We start from the raw sequence: 22,243 nt of genomic DNA on the forward strand, positions 1-22,243 counted from the left end.
TAGACAACCAGTTAAATTTCCAAACCCATGTGGACTATGTGTACAAGAAAGGGAGACAGTGCCTGGCTCTTCTGAGGAAACTCAGGAGTTTCATCTCCAGCCAGCGCACAATGTTCATGGTCTACAAATCACTGACCGAGAGTGTGCTGACATTCAACATCGTGTCATGGTATGGGCACCTCTCTGTCAAACAGAAGAACACACTGGCACAAATCGTCAACCAGTATGGAAAGATCATTGGACATAAACAACATCAACTCCTGCACTTGTACTCACAGATTTTAATTAAAAAGGCATTACAGGTTTATCAAGATCCCACTCATCCCCTCCACTGTGCTTTCCAGCAGCTGCCATCAGGCCGGAGACTTGCAGTCCCATTAGCAAGGAAAAATGGCTACAAGCGGTCATTCATTCCATCAGCCGTGACCATCCTTAACAAAGAACTGCCCAGATAATTTTACTATGCAGTTAGTTTCATATAGGCACTTTATGCCTTTTTATTCATGCCCATCTATCTTGTAACTCCTCTCTGGTGTAAACTGGACTGATTTCATAGTCTATTTTACTTATATTTATTCTTATTTATATGTATTTATTGTGCATAGTGTTGTCTGTGTTGTGTGTTTTTTATGCCACTGTCAAAGACAAATTTCCATTTTATCTAAAGTTTGATGGACAATAAAGAAGTCTAAGTCTAAGTTAGGGTTAGGGTTGTGGTATTAGGGTGTAGAAAACATCTATCTGTGATAAGCTTCCACTTCGGGTGTGCTTCAGCCCACGTGCCCAAGTTGACAAAAAACGTTATTTCTCAGAGTCGAAGGTGACATATACAACCTATCATTTTGTTGATTTGTCAAGGACACATTCATGTATTTTTGTTGACCAATGTTAAAGATATCATTAAAAGAAAACATTCACATAGTGAGGAAAATATTTCCAGGTGGTGATACAGCATCCACAGCAACCCATACAAACGAGGACAGAGGTTTCTCCATTTAATAGAGGATAGTAACGTTAGTATATTTTAATCTGTCATAGATCACTGGACAGAACTAATAAAAAAATTGTATTCATACACTGCAATGAAAAAAACATTTGGACAATCAATTAAATATAACAGCCTATGCGATGAGGGATGTAGAGGAACGTTATTTAATTTATTCATTTATGGGGGGGGGGGGGGGCTCTTTTTTTTTCTTTTTTTGTAATAAGAGTACAGTAGATACTAGTGTAACCTATGATTGATGATTTTGAGTTTCCTGTTATGGGCTCTTATTGTGAAGAGTGAAAGAGCGGAAGTGGTATAAGCAATGTTTGCTTTTGACTGGGAAAAAGGGAGAAGTAGTCCTTAAGTTACTGGAGCCTCCGTGTTTATTATTTTATAGTTTCACCAAGGCAGATACAAACCCTTGGCTATACGGTAATGCAAAAATTTTGATGCCAACCGCCCTTAAACACCAAAGAAGAAGAAGAAGAAGAAGACAAAGCAGAAGAAGAAGAAGAAGAAGAAGAAGAAGAAGGAGAAGAAGAACTGTCTAATGACAACTCTGCGCGCCTTAATTTGAAATTACGTCAGTTTGAATGACTGTGCTGCAGCCTGCGGGACATCGGCGCGACTGCCCATCGATTACCTAAATAAATAATTGGCTTATTTTACACCTGCTTGCTTATTTAGTGAGTCGTGGCTTGTCGTTGTGAACGGAGAACAAAAAAAACTGTAATATGGAGACAACGGAAGGGTCCGGCGGGATCTGTTTCGTCTTCTAACTATATGAACTTCACGTTATTACTATTATTCTGGCGACATCAGGCAAGAAACCATTCCCTGTTATATTTTCTGTAAGTTGATAATCTAACGTAACGTTACTGTTTGTAGTTTCATGTCAATTACTGTCTGTAACAGTCAGGATACTAGCTAAATTAGCTAATGTTACAGGTAACTTAACATTGAAGTTAACTAACGTTATAATGTTAGCTTGTTGGCATGATTAATGCCAGCAAAACATAACGTTAATATTGAATGGAGAGTAGTCGGGAAGCTTTGCTTGTTCTGTTTGTAGGCAGCAATTCTTTGTAATGACATTAACTTCAAATAAAACACAAGAAGCTTGTGCTCTAAAGAAAGGATCAACACTCAGTGAAAAACCTAAGCCCTATGATAAGCTAATATGGCAAGGCTTAACTATACAAACCAATGAGCAGTGATAACTAGCATGTCTTTGGGGTCATCGGGTGGGAACCTCCTTTCACCGGTGTTTCGTCTAGTTGGTCCCACGACACCTCCAGGAGGCTAGACAGTGATCTCTAGCGTCCCAGAGACACTCCCCTAATGCCAGGTCTCACTGCTCCCCTCCCTGCACCAACCCAATAACCTCCTTTACCTTACTTAAAAAAAAAAATTACGTTATGTTACAGTTGGTTGTTGCTGAGTTAACCTAATTTAACGTTAGGACTCAGCTATAACGTAACGTTCAGCACTGTTGGTGAACGAATTTGAGATGTAAACTTAAAGTAACGTTGCTGTATAACGCAAACCGTAATGGTCATGGTAACGTTAGGGGGTTGATACAGACACAACTTAAGAATTTCACCAAAACATGCCCCTTTTTCATAAAATTGCCTTTTGGAGCTGTGTGTGTGTGTGTGTGTGTGTGTGTGTGTGTGTGTGTGTGTGTGAGAGAGAAACAGAGAATACATATACAGTCAGGTCCATAATTATTTGGACAATGATACAGTTGTCGTCATTTTGGCTCTGTACACCACCACAATGGGTTTTAAATGAAACAATGAATACCTGCTTAAAGTGCAGACTCTCAGCTTTCATTTAAGGCTTTTTCAAAAATGTAGTATGAACCGTGTAGGAATTACAACCATTTCTTCACACAGTCCCCCGACTTTAAGCGCTCATAAGTATTTGGACAAACTAACATAATCATCAATTAAACAGTCAGTTTTAATACTTGGTTGCAAATCCTTTACAGTCAATGACTGCCTGAAGTGTTGGACACATAGGCATCATCAGATGCTGGGTTTCTTCCCTGGTGATGCTCTGCCAGCCCTTTACTGCAGCCGTCTGCACTTCCTGCTTGTGTTTTGGGTGTTTTGCCCTCAGTTTTGGCTTCAGCAAGAGAAACGCATGCTCAATTGGATTCAGGTCAGATGATATGACTTGGCCGTTGCAGAACATTCCACTTCTTTGCCTTAAAAATGTCTTTGGTTGCTTTTGCAATATGCTTCAGGTCAATGTCCATCTGCACTGTGAAGCATCGTCCAATGAGTTCTGAAGCATTTAATTGAATCTGAGCAGATAACGGTGCCCCAAACACTTCAGCTTTCATCCTGCTGCTCTTGTAAGCAAGACAAGACTTCACTAGAATAAATACAGAGGGTTTATCACAAGATGCAAACCATTGGTTAGCCTTAAAAATGGAAGGCCAGATTAGAGTTTGTCAAAAACCATCTAAAAAGCCTGTACAGTTGTGGAACAGCATACTATGGACAGATAAAACAAAGATCAACTACCAGAATGATGGGAAGACAACAGAAGGAAGAAGGGAAGGAACTGCTCATGATCCAAAGCACACCACCTCATCAGTGAAGCATGGTGGAGGTACTGTTATGTCATGGCCATGTATGGCTGCCAGTGGAACTGGTTCTCTCGTATTTATTGATGATGTGACTGCTGAGAAGAGCAGCAGGATGGAAGCTGAAGTGTTTGGGGCACCATTATCTGCTCAGATTCAACCAAATGCTTCAAAACTCATTAGACGATGCTTCACAGTGCAGATGGACATTGACCTGAAGCATATTGCAAAAGCAACCAAAGACATTTTTATGGCAAAGAAGTGGAATGTTGTGCAATGGCCAAGTCATATCATCTGACCTGAATCCAATTGAGCATGTGTTTCTCTTGCTGAAGCCAAAACTGAGGGCAAAACACCCAAAACACAAGCAGGAAGTGCAGACGGCTACAGTAAAGGGCTGGCAGAGCATCACCAGGGAAGAAGCCCAGCATCTGATGATGCCTATGTGTCCAACACTTCAGGCAGACATTGACTGTAAAGGATTTGCAACCAAGTATTAAAACTGACTGTTTAATTGATGATTATGTTAGTTTGTCCAAATACTTATGAGCCCTTAAAGTTGGGGGACTGTGTGAAGAAATGGTTGTCATTCCTACACGGTTCATACTACATTTTTGAAAAAAGCCTTAAATGAAAGCTGAGAGTCTGCACTTTAAGCAGGTATTCATTGTTTCATTTAAAACCCATTGTGGTGGTGTACAGAGCCAAAATGACGACAACTGTATCATTGTCCAAATAATTATGGACCTGACTGTATGTACTATATACATAATATATATACACACAGTATACAGTATATATATGTATGTGTCTATGTATGTACATATGTACAGTATACAGAGAGAGAAATAATTAACAGATAGAGACAGAGCATGTGAAAGTATGTGTGTAAATGATTAACGTAGATCCTGCTGATGAGCTGGTTGGCACCCCTAGCACCCGCTATGAGTGTATGAATGTGTATGAATAGGTAAATGATAGACATGAATTTAGAGCACTTTGAGTGGTTGATAAGACTAGAAAGGCGTTATATAAGTACAATCCATTTACCATATTCTTCACTGTGTCCAAACTGTATTTCACACAGTAAAGGACCCCTTGCAGTGCATCACCTGTGAGATCACGAGAAGGCTGAAGAACCAGGAGTGACAAGATATCACTGGATGGTGGGGTGCATAATTAAACCCAGGGACAGATGGACAAACAGAGGCAAGACACACAGTATTGGATTTGTTTCATGAAAGCAAGTTCAGATCAGTCACAATGAGAATGTTTTCTGTGAAGCTGCTGAGTAGTACTTTGCATGCCCATGTCTCCAACAGTAAGCCAATGGTTGATAACGTATGGTTACACTGTAACCTTGGTTCTCTGAGTGAAGAGACTATCTCTCCACTCCGTTACATATTCCATATGTACGGGGTATGATCCCCCTGCTTGTCAGGGTACGTGGATAATTCTTTAAGACACACCGGCTTGCCCGGCCACGCCCCATTGCGTAGCTATAAAGCGCCTGCGCTGGCGTGTAATCACTGATAGTTTTGATCGAAACGTGTCTCCGAGTGGCCTAAGGATTGGAGAGATAGTCTCTTCACTCAGAGAACCAAGGTTACAGTGTAACCATACGTTCTCTATCGTCTCGAGACTATCTCTCCACTCCGTTACATATTCCATATGTACGGGGTAGATCTTTAAGACACCCCGTGAGGAGACGGTGCAGCCCACAATCCCACACCACAATGTGCAACAATCGAACTATTTACAAATGTACACTATATACAACTTACAGGAGTGGGCCACCCATGGGAGGGAAGGGCTGCCCGGGAAGCCCGCAAGACGCAAGGCTAACCCAAGGGGGACAGGCAGGGGCCCTGCAAGACGCAAAGGCCATCCTGTTCACGGACCAGCCGCTCAATCAGCCTGCAAGATGCAAGGCTGAGGGGGAGACAAAAATGTCTACCGTCTGGCCACGCCCAGCACCCGCTCCCCAAATGAGGGGCTGGCGGCCACGTTTAAACGGTAGAACCTGGTAAAGGTCGACTGGGATGACCACGTGGCGGCGGAGCATATGGAAGCAAGGGAGGCCCTCCGCCACAAGGCCCATGAGGCAGCCACACTCCAAGTGGAATGTGCCTGAACCCCTGATGGAACAGGCACACCCGACAGTACATAAGCCTGCCGAATAGTGTCTACGATCCAGTGTGACAGCCTGGACTTCGACAAAGGCCTGCCTAAACACCCAGGGTCATAACACACAAAGAGCTGGTCAGACCTCCGGACCGCCTGAATGCGCCGAATGTACTCTGTCAAGGCCCTGACCGGGCACAGAGCAGACTGGCCCTGCTCAACCTCCTTGCCAGCACTAGGAGAGGAGAAAGACCTAAGCTCGACTGACTGAGACAGACGGAACTCGGTAAGGACCTTAGGCAGGAAGGCTGGGTTGGGGCGGAGAACCACACTCGAGCCATCCGGGGAGAACCGACAACAGTCACCATGCACCGACAAGGTATGGACTTCACTCACTCTTCTCGCCGAAGTGACGGCGAGCAGAAAGGCGGTTTTCATGGAGAGCCACTTCAAATCAGCACCCCCAAGGGGTTCAAAGGGGGAATGCTGAAGGGCCCCAAGGACGACATCCAAGTCCCAAGGGGGAACTGCCGGACCAGTGGTACACACCGTGAGTCGCTGGGCCCCCCCGAAGGAACCGGGAAATGAGGACACAGTCCTCCACTCTCAGTGCAAACTTGCCGATACGCACTGCCTTGATTGCTGCCACCAACCCTTGCAGTGTTACAGCAGCTTTCTGTGCCTCAAGCTGGGACTGCAAGAACCGCAGGATCTCCTGAGCTGGAGTCAAGTAGGGGTCCACCTGCTGAGACTCACACCAGCTGGTAAACACCTGCCAACGGTGCGAATAAGCAGCCCTCGTGGATGGTGCCCGGGCATGCCGCAATGTTGCCACCACAGGCTCTGGCAATCCTAAGGCCAGGAGCCTTTCCCTCTCAGGGGCCAAGCCACCAGCCTGAGCCCCGCTGGAAAGGGGTGGAACAGGGCTCCATTCGCCTGGGAGAGCAGGTCCCTCCGGTGCGGGAGCTCCCATGGCAGCCCGTCCAGCAGAGGCAGAATCGCCGAGAACCACAGCATGTGGGGCCACATAGGTGCCACCAATATAAGCTGTACCTGCTCCACCAGAACTCTTCGGAGAAGAGGGTGGAGAAGAGTGAAGGGAGGAAAGGCGTAGAGCAGAACCCGGGGCCACGGATGAGCCAGAGCATCCCACCCTAAGGGGGGATCGCCGTTCCTCTGGGAGGAGAAGAAGAGCGGGCAATGCGTCGACTCCCTGGACGCGAACAGGTCGACCTCTGCCCTGCCGAAGCGGCGCCATATCTCGGAGACCACCTAAGGGTGGAGTCTCCACTCCCCCGGCTGGGGCCCTCCTCTCAACATGATGTCTGCCGCGCAGTTCAGTGCCCCTGGCACATGCACAGCCCTGAGTGAGAGGAAGAGCGGGTGAGCCCACTGCCACAGAGTGGTTGCCAGCTTGCACAGGGCAGGGGAGCCCAGGCCCCCCTGCCTGTTGATGTAAGCAGCCGTCACTGTACTGTCGGTGCGGACAATGACGTGATGATCCCTCAGCCTCGGCAGGAAATGACGCAGAGCGAGGAGAACTGCCCTCAGCTCTAGGACATTTATGTGCTGACACAGCCACCGGCCGGTCCAGACACCATTGATGCCGCGGCCTTCGTGTACTGCACCCCACCCTGAGAAGGATGCATCCGTGTACACCAGCTGGCGATAGACCACTGGACCCAGAGCCCGGCCTACCGCGATGTTTGCTGGGACCTTCCACCACTGGAGGGCCCTGTGGAGCCTCCGAGAGACTACCACTTTGGTCTTGTGGGACCTCTGAGGGCACAGACCCAAACCCAGCAGGCATCTCTGTACAGGCCGCATGTGCAAGAGGGCAAGGAGGACCGCCTACACTATGGCTGCCATTAAGCCCATGAGGTGAAGGCAGAGTCCCCAGTTGACCCGAGCGTGCAACTGGAAAAGGGCAAGGCAAGTTCTGAGGGCCTGCTGCCTCTCCAGGATCAACGTAACTGTCGCCCTCCTCGAGTCCAGGACCATCCCCAGGAAGGTCGTAACCTGGGAAGGCTGGAGCCTGCTCTTCTTGTAGTTCAGGTGCAGACCTAGGCGCTGAACGTGCTCCAACAGCAGGGCTACGTGGTGGCGGCACTGTTCCTCTGAGACTGCACAGACCAGCCAGTCATCAAGGTAATTTAGGATCCCGATTCCTCTCTGCCTCAGGGGGAGAGGGCCGCATCCATACAGCGAGTGAAGGTTCGGGGTGCCAGAGAAATACCGAATGGCAGCACCCGAAACTCATACACCCTGCCTGCGAAACCAAAGCGCAGGAACCGCCAGTGACCCCTCCAGATGGGTATCTGGAAATACGCATCCTTGAGGTCTATAGTGGCAAACCAGTCCTCTGCCGTGACCACCTGTCTCACCCTGGGGACTGTCAGGAACCGGTATCGTAGGGGCCAGAGATACCTGTTGAGCCCCCTGAGGTCCAGAATCGGGCGAAGCCCCCCATCCTTCTTTGGGGTCAGGAAGTAGTGGGAGAAAAACCCAGCCTGGTGATCCCCAGAGGCCACCTCCCTTATAGCCGCCTTCTCCAGGAGGGTGGACAGCTCCGCCTCCAAAACTAGTCTCCGTTGAGGATCGCTCACCGTTGTAAAGGTGGGTTTCCTTGTTACAAGTGGCCGGCGTGAAAACTGGAGACGGTATCCATGGGTCATGGTTGAGACCACCCATGGGTCCGCTCCCAGGGCCAACCAGGCCGTCTCGTGAGAGGCAGGCGGAGGAGACAGGTTGGCCAGGGCCTGGTAATTGTCAGGAGGGTGGGGGGCGCTTGGAGGACCCCATGGCCTTAGCAGGTGGTCCTCTTCTTCTGCCCTGTCGGCGGTACCTACCCCGCCGGGAAGCCTCCAACTGGAGTCTGAGATCCCCTTAACCCCATGTCGAGGCCTCCGGAGTTGGTGCAGGCTGAGACCGAGACGGTCTTGACCCCCTAGAGCCCGTGACACGCCTGGCAAGGCCCCCTGAGACCTCCTTCGCACAGCGACGGCTCTCCTGTGCCTGCTGCATCAAGGCGGTAGCATGAGGCCCAAACATAGCAGTGGGTTCCACCGGCACTTTAAGCAGGCAGTCTCTATCCCCCTGCTGTAGCTGGGATTGAGACAGCCACAAGTGGCGCCTAACCACCCAGAAGGAAGCCAAGGCACTGCCTGCTGCCCCAGCCTGCTCCTTCATCACCGAGGAGAGGCATGAGAAGGCCGTCTGCAGCTCCTCACCTACACTGGTGTCATCCTGAACCCGACGAGACAAGTCGCGGAGGTAAAGGGACAGAATAGCCCCAATATTGGCCAGCCGAGTCTGCACTACCATAGCCTTATGTAGCTTAGTGAGCAGACTACCCATAACCCTGCAGTTCTTGCTGGAGCAGGTGACATTACCAAGGATGGAGCTGGAGGGAGAAACTAGAGGGGTGAGGGTTTGGTCCACTGGGGGAAGTGGCCCACAGGCAATCTGGTCCCTGTCATGCACATTGGAGAACCGGCGACATGTCGCAGACCACTTGTGAGCCGCCGCTGGAGAGTGGAACTGCTGGCACAGCAGCTCTTTAAAGTAAGGTAGGAGGGGCACCTGGGTAGATGCAGGGCGCACCTCCATATCCTCCTCAAACCTAGAGGAGGTGGCTCGGGGGTTCTCAGGGAGGGCAACGCCCAGAGCCCTGGAAGCCCTGTTAATCACCTCCTCAAAACGGCGGGCTAACTCCCCTCTTGTTATTTGGCCCACTGTCTGCTGTGCACAAGAGAGGTCGTTGTCCTCAGAGGAAAAGACGGTTTGCACATCCACGTCCTCCTCCTCGGCCTCCTCGTCCTCCCTGCCTAACTCTGAAGGCGGGGGAAAGAAGGAGCTAAGTGGAGGTCGGACCACCATAGGCTAAAGAGGAGGCAATGGAGCCTGCCAGACTCCTGAACATGCCCTTCCCTCCGAGGCTGCAGCCATTCTCCCAGTTTTCTGCCTAGGCCCTTCAGAAATCTGGGAGCCTGCACGCTTTGCAACAAAAAGGTGACAACGAGCCTCCCTAGTACGTGCAGGCAAAATAAAACAGTCCATGCATGACTGAGGATTCTCCTTAGAAACCAGAGCATGCTCATGTCCCAAACATAGTGCGCAGCTATCATGCCCATTCTCTAGGGGCATGGCCACCCCACAACCCACACAGCAATGTCCCTCCTGATGTGCCATACTGCCAGGGACCAGAACCCGGAAGTACTCCACCACTTCCTGTGTACTGTTAGCCAGTAGCACCGCAGCTAACTTTGCTTTATATATATATATATATATATATTTTTTTTTTTTTTTGAAGTTTACTCTGCGTGCCGGCCGCTGTGGGAGCCGTACGTTATGAGGGGGTGAGCGGGCGGGGGGGGGTGCTTGAACTGGGAGAGGGAGAGAGGTCGCCGCCGAGCGCACGAGCCGCGATCAATACGCTGGGGAGAAACTCCGCCAAAGCCGGGAGTCAGAGACCTCCGGCTCGACCAGACCAGGACAGACAATGCTCAACGTGGACCTCACTAAGCGCGTCAGCTCACAAGCCGCGAGCAATACGCCGGTGAGAGAACGCTTAAAGCAAAAACCATCAGCACTCAGCACGTATTCACCAAGCGTGTTAGCTCACAAGCCGCGAGCAATACACCGGTGAGAGAACGCTTAAAGCAAAAACCCGTCAGCACACAGCGTGTATCCACCAAGCGCGTTAGCTCACGAGCCGCGAGCAATACGCTGGGAATAACACACAGCCACCGCTGTTGGGAGCCAGACAACCTCCGGCTCGACCAGGCAGGATGATGACTCTGCTGACACAGGGCAGAAAGAGCTCTAGGATACAGCAATCCAGGGAGGCTGCCAAAGACAAACACCCCGACTTACACAGGTAAGCGGACTCAAAGCTGTACACCTTCCTTCTCTTTCCTTACAGCTCAATTCTTTTCTTTTTTTCTGCAATACGGATTGTGAGACACTGCACCCTGACGCACAAGTGGAGATCAAACAATCAGTGATTACACGCCAGCGCAGGCGCTTTATAGCTACGCAATGGGGCATGGCCGGGCAAGCCGGTGTGTCTTAAAGAATTATCCACGTACCCTGACAAGCAGGGGGATCATACCCCGTACATATGGAATATGTAACGGAGTGGAGAGATAGTCTCGAGATGATAGAGAATGTCTGTGTATCTGTGTGTGTTTTCCTCTCATGATCTAGAAATTTTGGGAATGAAAAAGCTCCTGCCACAAGATCTTCAGAGCCAGTGAGTATTCATGTTATCCTGACATAAAGACAGTGATATCAAAATGTGACAATATGCATTGTTGAAATGAAAAAATGTATTGTGGTATCAGCTCTTTTATTGCTTCTTAATACCTCCAATAAAACCGGCAAAACTGCCTTGAGGGATGTCACTCGGATTTTTTATTTGCTCATTATTATTTATGATTATAAGCTATAACGTGTTACCACACTAACAACACTTACCATACAGTTTCATAAGAAATGGAAATACAGTGAAAATGGCATTGTTATGCATCCCTTTAAGCCTTTAAAATAAGCGAAAATATTTTTTTCAATCATATATTTTCTTCATTCAGGTTCTGTTCCAATAGGGCTGGACAATGTACCGATATTAGATCTTATTGTGATTTGAGACTAGATATTGTTATATTGTCAGATTTTGTAGATCATAATATCGTTTTCCTGGGCTTAAAGTGATAGTTCAGTTTTTTAAAGTGGGGTTGTATGATGTACAAATAGCCTCTAAGTATATTAGATGTAGTAGATTGCTCTCTGCTCTCTCTCAGTTACCCACAGCACACAGAGTGCAGCCAGGCAAACAGCATATTTTCACTGCCTACAAGAACTCACATCTCAAAATAATACCACAGTTTAAGTGTACGCCATAAATACTACTTTTTCCAGTGCATTAATTGGTCGGAAAAAAGTTTACCTGAAACTAACCGACTCACGTCATGTATTCCTCCGCGCAGCCTGCGCGCTGAACTCGCCAGCTCTGTGTTGACTCATATTGTTGCAGCTCTATATGATACTGCTTGTGCTTGTCTTGGAGAAAGTTACAAAGATGTAATACAGTATTTGACACAGCCTTGTTATGTATGTGCAACTGCCTTTTTCATTATGAGTACATTATACATTCTCACCTCCAACACTGATGACTGCTAATGATGAGAAACTTGCTTATATTTTTTAGGACAAGCATTGGAGCAGGGTTTACGGGGGAGAACAGGCACCCTAGTCCATCATTGGTAAGTATCAACTGCAGTATGTAAGATATGACCACTATTCCAAAGCTTAAATTGTGATTACATACTATTATTAATTATGATTTTTAGTGAGTGTGGGGTGCACTGTGAGGCGCCTCCAAATACATCATCTGCCTCCAGATAAAATTCAAATGTAATAGCCGGGTTTCAACCTGTAGAGGGCACTCCACATACAGATTTTAAACTATTTGCAGTAAAATGTCAAGATTTAGACCTGAATCAATCAACAACATTGCTAAATAGTAGTAGGTCTTTGTTAAGATGTGCTCTCTCACTATTGGTGTGTGGCGCTAAACCAAAACTACAGTTGCATCCAAATTACCCAGAGGTAGGCAGGTAGCACACACAGATCTTCAGAAAAGGTAGACACATCTTGATTTCACCAGTTTATTTGGCCATGTCAACTAAACATGCTAACGCATGAAATGCTCTGATGAAGGCCACCAGGCCGAAACATTAGCATGTTTAGTTGACATGGCCAAATAAACTGGTGAAATCGAGATGTATCTACTTTTTCTAAGACCTGTGTGTGCTACCTGCTTACCTTTGGGTAATTTGGAAACATTGCTACTGTAAATACCCAGATAGTTTTCAGCTGAAAAAAAAGTGGTTTAGGGGGTTGATGATCTCATAAAAGTACATTTGCAAGACATGTCCACCAATAGCGATAGAAGAACTAACTTTTATTTTTGTCTTCCTTACTCAAAGTTGGCACACTGAAAGGGGGATAGACCATTTTCAAAGACATAGTCATCATCATCAGTCCTTTATTCAATTCTCAGGAGAACATTGAGGGAAAGAAAATTATTAGATGGTGGTTTAATTTTGGTGTAACAATTGGGATCTTTTGTTTTTAGGTATATCTGTTTTTATCTTATTATGATACACCTGTGAAATGTGTTATGAATCCACGTCTTCCTTATTTTGTTGTTTCACATTTTTCTGATGGGAGCGCTAAGACAGACATGAATAAGGGTGAATTCAGATGGTAGCAGGCATTGTGTCACCTTACTGCAGCGTCAGGCTGCGTTCTGGCAAAAGCTGACTCTGGATCAACTTTTTTACCGCAGGCCGCTGCTAGTTTTTTCGGCACCTCATGTAGTCCGCACTGGATTATCTGTGTTTTTTCCTGCAGTGCCTACTACCATCCGAATGCCTCTAAACTGCATGTTTAAATTGGTAAACATTTAACAATTAGCAATCTAAAAGCAGACAGTACTCTGTTTACATTGCCAGAATGTCTCATATAGAAAATGTAAATGATTTTTAAAAAAAGAATAGTTCACTTTGAATGATAATTTAGTCATTATCTACTCACTCTCATGCCAATACAAGGACGAGTGAATTTTTTCAATTCAAAAACACTCCTGGAGTTTCACATAAAAACAGCCTGCAGTCTCCTCCCTAACAACTGACATGTCTTTGTTGCAAACATTACAAAACACGTAAAATGCCTCCATACTGCTCATCTGGTGTAACCCAAGTCTCCCAAAGCCCCAAAGTTGACTTGAAAAGTCATAATTTACATCATGTTTTTAGTTAAAATCCTTAGATGGGAGCTATGTTCACATGTCTGACCTGTGGGTGTGAACTAGGGCTGTCTAAATTATTATTCTAAATTCGAATTTAAATTCCAATTTGGGAAAAAAAAAATGGACCTTCGAATGTGAAAATTGATATTCGATTGTGGAGAGAAAAAAAACACCACCGCAGCTGTCCTCTTTGCGAGTGGGCGTTGGCCTGGGCCACTGCACTGAACGTACTGCTTGACACATTCGCTCGCGGCTTGTGCAGAAAATAGACCAGACGCCGGAACAATCGCTGCAGGGCGCGAGCCGGCCACGGTGTGGATGACACAATCGGTTAACATGGGCACCGAAAGGAAACTGGCTTCGCTTCTCGGCGCTTCGAGGCTATTCGCAGCACTTCCGCGGGTGGTGTGGCCCTGGCGTGACGGGTCAGAGAGGGCGGGCGAGTGAGAGGTCCGCGGTCGTTTATAACGTAATGTTACAGATAATTGTTTTATGTGTTTTAATGTGTAGGTATGTAAATGTTTTCAAAGACGTTCATGTTGAAATAAAAATACCTACAAGTAGTTATGTTTCCTTGTATTAATATATATATACAAGTGTGTTTCCTTGTATTAGTTTGCACTCTTGTGGACATAATGGGGTGAAATTTTTTTTTTTTGAATGGTTCAAACCTATGAGTTATTCCTAGAAGGAATATTCGAACATCATTTTTGAGCAACTTTGACAGCCCTAGTGTGAACCATAGGTGTGCTTGAACATGACTCAGAGCTAAGAACCTGAGAATTCCGGCCTGAAAACATGGTGTAAATAAGTCAACTCTGCATATTGGGGCTTTGGAAGATTTTGATTACACCAGACCAGACCCGGAGGCATTTTAAAGATGTTTTTCACATTTGAAATGTAATTACTGTTTAATGCAATTGTTTGGGAAAATGCTACAACAACTGTGAAACTGTGTTTTTTGGACTAGAACCTTTTAACAGCATTTTAAAAGAAATGGTAAAAAACAAAATCCTACTTTTTACAGGAAGGACTTTTCAGCGAATCTTATTGTGTCCTTTTTTCCCCTTTTTCCTTGCAGATGCACAAAAGATCCAACTGATTGCTGCCAATTTGGAGGAGGATTCTTCGTTATCTGCCATGTTGCACTGTCACTTCTGGTACAGATTCATTGACCTTTTGTGGTATGTTTTGTTTTAACTTAATGCACTGTATAGGTAGGATTCTAAATTAAAAGATGCTTGTCCACAAATATTTCCAGAACTACAGTTTACAGAACCCCCAGGGGTCAGGAGAATATTGTAGAAAATAATAGAAAATTGAACAGGAAAAAACAAGCTAAAAACAGCAGACCACCACCCTGTCAATGACTCTCCACCATTTTCAAAGGTGAAATTATGAATTCATCATGATGGTAATGCTAACAGACAAAATAGAGACATGGAGAAATATAATTTTTAGTTTTTCAGTACCTCCTGGAGGGCTCTGAAGAACTGTTTGTGAGTAATTGGTTGATATTGTAAATTTACATCTGAATACATTAAATAAACGGTTTTAGAATCAGTTGTGGTTTGTACTTCATTTTTAATTATGTTTCCCCTCCCCACTTTAATTGAAACTGAAAATCTTTAGATGTATCTACTTTGTATTTCTTAAGTATATTTTCAGTTGAGGATATTTCACAATAATCTTACATATTATATTTTATGAGGATTGGGTCTGCTATTAATCAGTACAGTAGTTAAAATATTAAATATATTACTTTAAAACTCTACAAAAAACTGAACCATTAAATATTGGAGTTTGTACTTCTACAGTTTTTTTTAACATTATTTTACATCTAAACAAACACTGCAAGTTACAGATGATTTTAATCTTTTTTATGCAGTGTATTCAGACTTCTTACTTTGTTATTTTACAATCTTGAGCATGTGTTGACACTTTATTGAAGGCGTTTGATTGTAATAATTTAGGAAAAATCTGTCAAATTATGGAATTTTCTGCACAACCTTTAATGAAAATGTCTGTAAATGTAAGGTTTTTTAGGATATTTTACTTTCATTTTACAGTTTTTGTTTTGCAGCCGTTGCTGCCAGTCATTTGACCGCATTTTAAAGGTGTTTTGGGGTTTATTGAAGGTGTTTGATCATAATAATTTAGTAGAGATCTGTAAAATTACAGTATTTTTGTGCAGAAATTTTTGAATCGTCACTTTATTGAAGGTGTTTGATTGTAATAATTTTGTAAAAATCTGTAAAATAACGGTATTTTTCTGCAAAAACTTCAGAATTATCACTTTATTGAAAATATTTGATTGTAATAATTGAGGAAAAATCTGTAAAATAACAGTATTTTTCTGCAGAACCTTCAATGACAATTTCTGTAAATTTAATGTTTTTGCACTTTATTTGAATTACAATATTTTACTTTTATTTGACAGTTTTTGTTTGGCAGCCGTAGCTGCCAGTCATTTACCGTTTTTTTAACTTTTTTTTTTTTTTACAGTGTAGATGCAGCAGTTGGTGCATTCATGTCCTTCACATGTGAACTGTGCATTAAAAATGTCATACTTGACTGAATGACACAACAGTCATAAACATTCATAAAGACTTGTTCATATTTATAACAGGTGTCTTGTCATGGTTGTAACGTTGAGGGTTCAATGTATGGTAGTTGCATTACACTTGTTGGGAGTACACAGCAGGATTGAGATGGATATTCTCTTAGGCAGAACTTTACTTTTCTCCACACAGCTTCACAACAAACACATTTCCAGGTTACACTTCCTTGTTATAGGTCACATGTCTCTTAATTAACCAATGAGAAGCTAGAAGGACTTAAACTGAGGTAAATGTGTGTGAGAATTACTGAGGCAGAGCCAGCAAATTATTTAATTGTTGTTAACACTGCTGCTGTGAATACTTTAACATGTCAATATGTAAATAATAATTGTGTACTTAAATATGTAAACAGTTAACTGCACAAACACTGTAAATGTATTGTTGTAAATTAATAAAACACATGAATTAAATTAACTTGTAAACCTTAGGTGGTTATGATGGTGCCCTGACAAGCTTGTGCACAACCATGTTAATAAAGTGTCACAGGTTCTCCAAAATCACTCTTAATCCTTTGAACTCTTAAATAGAAATGGTTCGCCAGTGCCTACATTGGTGTTTTTGCTTATGTGATGTCATTTCTTCAAATAAAATGCCTCATATCCTTGAGATCTGTAAAAACTAAGCTAAAAGGTTATGTAAGTCAACAAACCACAATACTTAAGAAAAAAAATATTGAAATTGTGCTGTTAGAAAAAATGGTGTTTTTTCCTCAGATTTTTACAAAATAAATACAAAACATAATGATTCAAAAAATGTTTAAATAAAGAAACATGACAACATGATAGAAACATGATGCCCTTAAGTTATTTGAGCTATGTATATTATCTAATGTTTGAGATATGCTCACTTTTTATGAGCAGATTGATAAGGCGTTTATTTATTCCTCCCCAGCATGTTATTATGCAGTTGTGCACTACATGTAACACAGCGTAATGATGTCATTATGAGCATACAATTTGAGGACAGGTAAGACAGAGGCCTCAGCTTTCTGTTGTGCTAAGACTGAGGGCCCTATGCGCTGATTGCACAAACACTTCCTGGTTTGACTTAGTGCTGCTCGACTGTTTCCGGTTCAGCGATGGCGACGTTCTACACCCGGTGTTTACAGGAGCTGCCGAAGTTAAACATCACTGATGTTCATCGGATTTGCAGGACTACTAAAACTCCAACCAGCAAATTAGACAAAGGTTTTAAATTATATGCTGCATCATATATACACAACTATGAAGGTAAGAAAACGACTATTAACTAACTAACGCTAGCTAATGTCAAATGCTAACTGTTAGCTTCCATTGTACAAGTTTAGCGGTAGCTACTATATTAACGGTACTTAACCCGTCTGTTGGTAACGCTATGTCCTTTATCTGTTCCTAATATTGCTATACAATATTATAATGTGATTTCTTACCCAACGTTTTATTTTAGCCATAGCTATTTTAGTGTATTGTGTTAACTAATCCTAGTGTTGTTTTAGATACTGTTATGAGTTTACAAACGTAACTTAATGTTATGTAGCTACCTGAAGTTACTACCGACATATGAAGTAACATCTGTAAGATGTGTCTATGTGAGTAATACAGATATAACGGTAATGAGAATTGTATTTTTTTCATTCAGTGTCCTCATTGACCTGTGCTACAGGTCAATGAGGAAGAGTGAGACACCACACAGTTTGAGTGTAGGCAGGGAGCTGTGAAAATTTGTTCATCCCCGTTCGGTTCAGTTCAGTTCAGTTCAGTTCAGCTCAGTTGAGCATTAATTAAGTTTATGCCTCAAGGCACACTAACTTGAATGTTTTACGTATCTCTCTGCTTTATCATACCTAATTTGATTGGTCAGAACATTTGATCAAGTTGATGAGGATAAGATTAAAATGTGTGTGACTGGATGATAGAAAACAAATTTAGATTAAGAATACACCGTTAATGTAAACCATCTAAGGTATTATGGTTATCAAGGAAACTTAGACATATTTATTTTAGTCGGCAGAGAGGGTAAGGTCAAGCATTCAGGGGGGTAGGCTTCTTCTAGGAGCACAGTTCAATAACAATAACATACTGTTTGACTCGTAATAACCTGCTAGCTTTTTTTCACCATGTTCAGAGGTTACATTTCTAATTTTTTTTCTTTCTTCTTAGGTCAAGCTTCGCGATTCATCACCAGTTGAGGTGACTCACACACAATGCTCCTGTGTGGCAGGCACTGTTGTGTGCAGTCATACAGTAGCATTGCTGTTTCAAACAGCACATTACTCCCAACTCAAGATTCCAGTTGTGCCCCCTGTGCATAGCTGCACAGAATCTGAGCAGCAATGGCACAAACCGCGAACAATGGTAACTTAAAAAGAGGTTAAGTTATGTTTATGGTCTCATTTTTTTAAGTGACTCTTTCATTCAAACAGTCAATGTCTTCTCGCTTAGGGTGTGAGGCCAGGACCAATCAAATCCATGGTCTTCACTAAGACAGTACCAAGCAGGATGGTGCAGACTGGAGTGAGGTAATTTGAGTAGTAAAAAAATGTTTCCCATATTACAATGCATGTTGCTATTTGTTCATTTGATGTTTTCCGTACTTTATTTTTCCTTATTAATGTGCTGTGTTACCTTAACAATTCTTTGTAGGAGTGGATGCTACAGAGATATGGTGGGTCCCTTACCAGAACCCTGCATGTTCAGAATTGAGGAGGCATATGCAATATTCAGCATTGAGGACAGGCCACTAGTGACCACGATGAACATGGGACCTGACAAGCCCCTTGTGGAAAGTGCCTTTGGGCTGGTGCAGAGGAGCAGCGTTCTTTCTTATCAGAAGCCAGCACTGACATCCCGGTATATCACACTTCACCATGACGTACCACCAACACCGCACTTGCCTCTTGAGGATTACAACATCTTGCCATCTGACTGTGTGTTTGTGTGCTCCGAAGAGGAGCTACTACATCTCAGCAGCTTGACAGTGACGATGGAGATGGCACACAAAATTGAGGAAGCTACACGTGAGTAAAGCTCTTGCTCTGAGTGGCATCTGCTCCGCCGACCAAGGGTAACTGCCTCTAGGTTTCGAGAGGTGTGTCACGTCAGAGGCCAGAGCTCTGCAGAGTCACTTGCAGAGCGCTTATTAAAGGGAACAAAGCAGACAGCAGACATGAGGAGGGGTGCTAAGATGGAGCCTGCAGCAGCAGCTGAATACAGTCAGCTAGTGAATGTTAATTACGCACCTTGTGGTCTTGTCATTCACCCGACTACCCCCTGGCTTGCTGCCACCCCTGATGGTGTTATTTTTGACCCCACTGAATACCCCCAATTTGGACTTGTTGAATTCAAATGCCCAAATGTGCACAACTTTATTGACTGCAAGTATGTGCAACTGGAATGTGGTTCCCCTCAACTAAAGAAGAGCCACGCGTACTACTGGGAAGTGCAAGGACAGCTGCTCATCACAGGGATGCAGTGGTGCGACTTTGTTGTGTGGACGCAGGAGGACTACCTTGTGCAACGAATATATGTAGATCCAGAAGTTCAGAGTGCAATCAGAGAAAAAGCAGACCATTTCTTTTTCTACACATACATGCCAAAATACCTGTCTGAAAAATGAACAATGAAAACATGAGCAAAACCAAAGCTACATCCTAACTCTCATACCATGCACTACATACATATCCAAAATGTGTCCTATTGTTCGATTTACTTTTGTGTTAATAAACAGTATTTAGGGATGCACAATGAATATTGTGGCCGTTAAATTATTGGCCGATAAAGGTTTATCACAGCTATGTTGGTATCATATCCTTGTATATTAGCTGATAAATATCAGTTATTAAAACATCTGATTTAATGAAACTAATGAAATTTCCAATTCTTAGATGCATCGCAATTCGGATGTGGACGAATCTGAATCGATTCACAAACACCCAAATTTCGATTATTTAAATCTGTTAATTAGAGTAATGCTGTGTTCCCACCAAACGCGATTTCGCAAATTCGTGCGTCAAGATTACATACAAAGTCAATGCAAAGACGCGATTAGACGCGAAATCGCGCCGGGCGGCGCAATGGACGCGTCTAGCGCGACGCGATGGACGCGATACACGCGTAGGCGTGGCGCGATAGACGCGAAATTCGCGTCCATCGCATCATCGCTCGAGTTGAAAATATTGAACTTTTGAGGCGAATTCGCGTGACGCTGTGCCGCGACAGCCAATCAACATTGAGATTGTCCCGATGTCACTGACGTCCTGATGTTCTCGCGCCCTGCCTGGTGCCAGTCAAATGTGGAGGACAAGCTTATAGTAGCGGTGTGCGGACACCCCGAACTGTATGACACCACAATGGTATTGTACAGGGACAGGAGCAGGAAGGAGCAGGCCTGGGTGAAGGTGAGCGAGGAGGCTGGATTACCTGGTAAGTTCTGTAAATATCTGTTGCTTGTTTGCAGCTATCGGTTGTACTGTACTATGAACGTTAGCACTAGCAAAGCCCTACTTAGCATAGCTGGCTTTCCCGGCATAACGTTAAAGTTACTTGTCTGGCTTACTAGATTGACCAGTTAATTTACGTGTGTTTTTTTGTCAGTGGATGTTTGCCGGAGAAAACGGAAGAGCCTCAGGGACACCTATTTAAGAGAAAGGAAAAAGGAGACAGAGAAAAGGAGTGGGGCAGCAGCAGGGACAGGGAAGAAATGGAGGTACTTTGCGGTCCTATCTTTCCTCGACCCCTTTGTTGCACCGAGGGAGACGAGCGGGAACATGGGTCGGGTCGAGGAAGATAGGACCGCAGACTATGAGACAGAGTCTGGAGCAGGGCCAGTCGAGCTGGAGGACGAGGGAGAGACAGTAGCAGGCCCATCAGGGATTGATATCGGAGGTTTGTTTACAAATGAAGAAGCACACACGTACAGTATTGAAAATGTTTTTTTGTATAAATGGATAACTGACTTGTATAGATGTCTCAGTAACATTACAGACAGATTTCTTTTCACAGCCTGCACTAAATAACTGCACTAAATAAAATGTGAAAATACCCCAAACTAATATGTACTCTCACCTAACGAACACCAAACCTGCAATTCAAAATGTGAAGAATGGATAGAACAACCCAATTGAAGAACATAAAAACACTAGAAGTTAGTAAGTCTGGGATCATTTCTTTCTGTACATTAAGGGCCCACTGCAATTCAGGGTTAGATATTACTATGAGTGGAACTGTATGATGTATTAATGGGTGCATTAAATGCTTTATGTGCTGTAATTGACACTGAAAGTTAGAATGACGTAGACAATTAATATACTGTATGTATTAAACAAAAAACTAAGACATCTCTGTCACTACTACAGACCAGCCACGATATCTGTCCTCTGAAAGTGAGGCAGATAGCGATGATGTTGTCCCTGCTGCTGCTGTCCCTGCTGGTCCTGCTGCTGGTCTTGCTGCTGTCCCTGCTGCTGCAAGACCACCCAACGGTATGTACATGACAAAAGTTGGATTGCATTTTTTATGGTACGAGTATATTTTTTTCATTAAGTGTACTGTGACACTATGACAAGTACTGTATTGATTACCTTTCATGTTTGACTCATATCTTTTTGTCTGTTGCCTGATTTCAATAGTTTAACAAATATTAACTTGGATATTGTCATCTTTTGCATTGATTGGATGCAGTAGTTTCACAAAATACGATGTGTCCATTTTATACAGTGACGAGAAGGACCAGGAAGAGAGCCAGGGGGGTGGATGAGCAAGACAGGCAGGCACAGATTGAGCGGCTTCTCCTGGAATCCCTCCGTCGGAGCCCTCCTGCCCCTCAACCTCCCCCCTCAGAGGATGAATTATTCCTCAAAAGCCTGGTTCCTTCCCTTCAAAGATTGTCGCCCCAAAGGAAGGAATATGTTAAATTCCAAATTCATAAACTTGTTTATGAATCTAGCACTGTTCTGCTTAATTTGGAGCCTGCTGAATAGCTTATTAGCTACTGGGGCAACAATCTTTGCAGGGAACGAACCAGGCTTTTGAGGAATAATCCCAGGTGTCCCTGAGGCTCTTCACATAGAGCCACTGTATATACTGTAACTGTACATATGTTCCACACATTTTGTCGTTTTTTTT

The 22,243-nt window shown here is 44.1% G+C and overlaps 2 long non-coding RNA genes across 2 annotated transcripts; both read left to right on the forward strand.

The window, feature by feature from the left end:
• The first annotated feature begins 4,614 nt into the window (after window positions 1-4,614).
• Window positions 4,615-14,894, forward strand: LOC144463870 (uncharacterized). The gene is made up of 4 exons (XR_013491863.1): window positions 4,615-4,793; window positions 10,917-10,962; window positions 11,917-11,971; window positions 14,603-14,894. It is a non-coding gene; the product is annotated as an uncharacterized LOC144463870 (long non-coding RNA).
• Window positions 14,895-17,221: 2,327 nt separating this feature from the next.
• On the forward strand, window positions 17,222-19,977 carry LOC144463871 (uncharacterized). The gene is made up of 3 exons (XR_013491864.1): window positions 17,222-17,371; window positions 18,281-18,639; window positions 18,764-19,977. It is a non-coding gene; the product is annotated as an uncharacterized LOC144463871 (long non-coding RNA).
• Window positions 19,978-22,243: the final 2,266 nt, after the last annotated feature.

This window comes from Epinephelus lanceolatus, chromosome 7, assembly GCF_041903045.1.
Source record: "Epinephelus lanceolatus isolate andai-2023 chromosome 7, ASM4190304v1, whole genome shotgun sequence".
NCBI lineage: Eukaryota > Metazoa > Chordata > Actinopteri > Perciformes > Serranidae > Epinephelus > Epinephelus lanceolatus.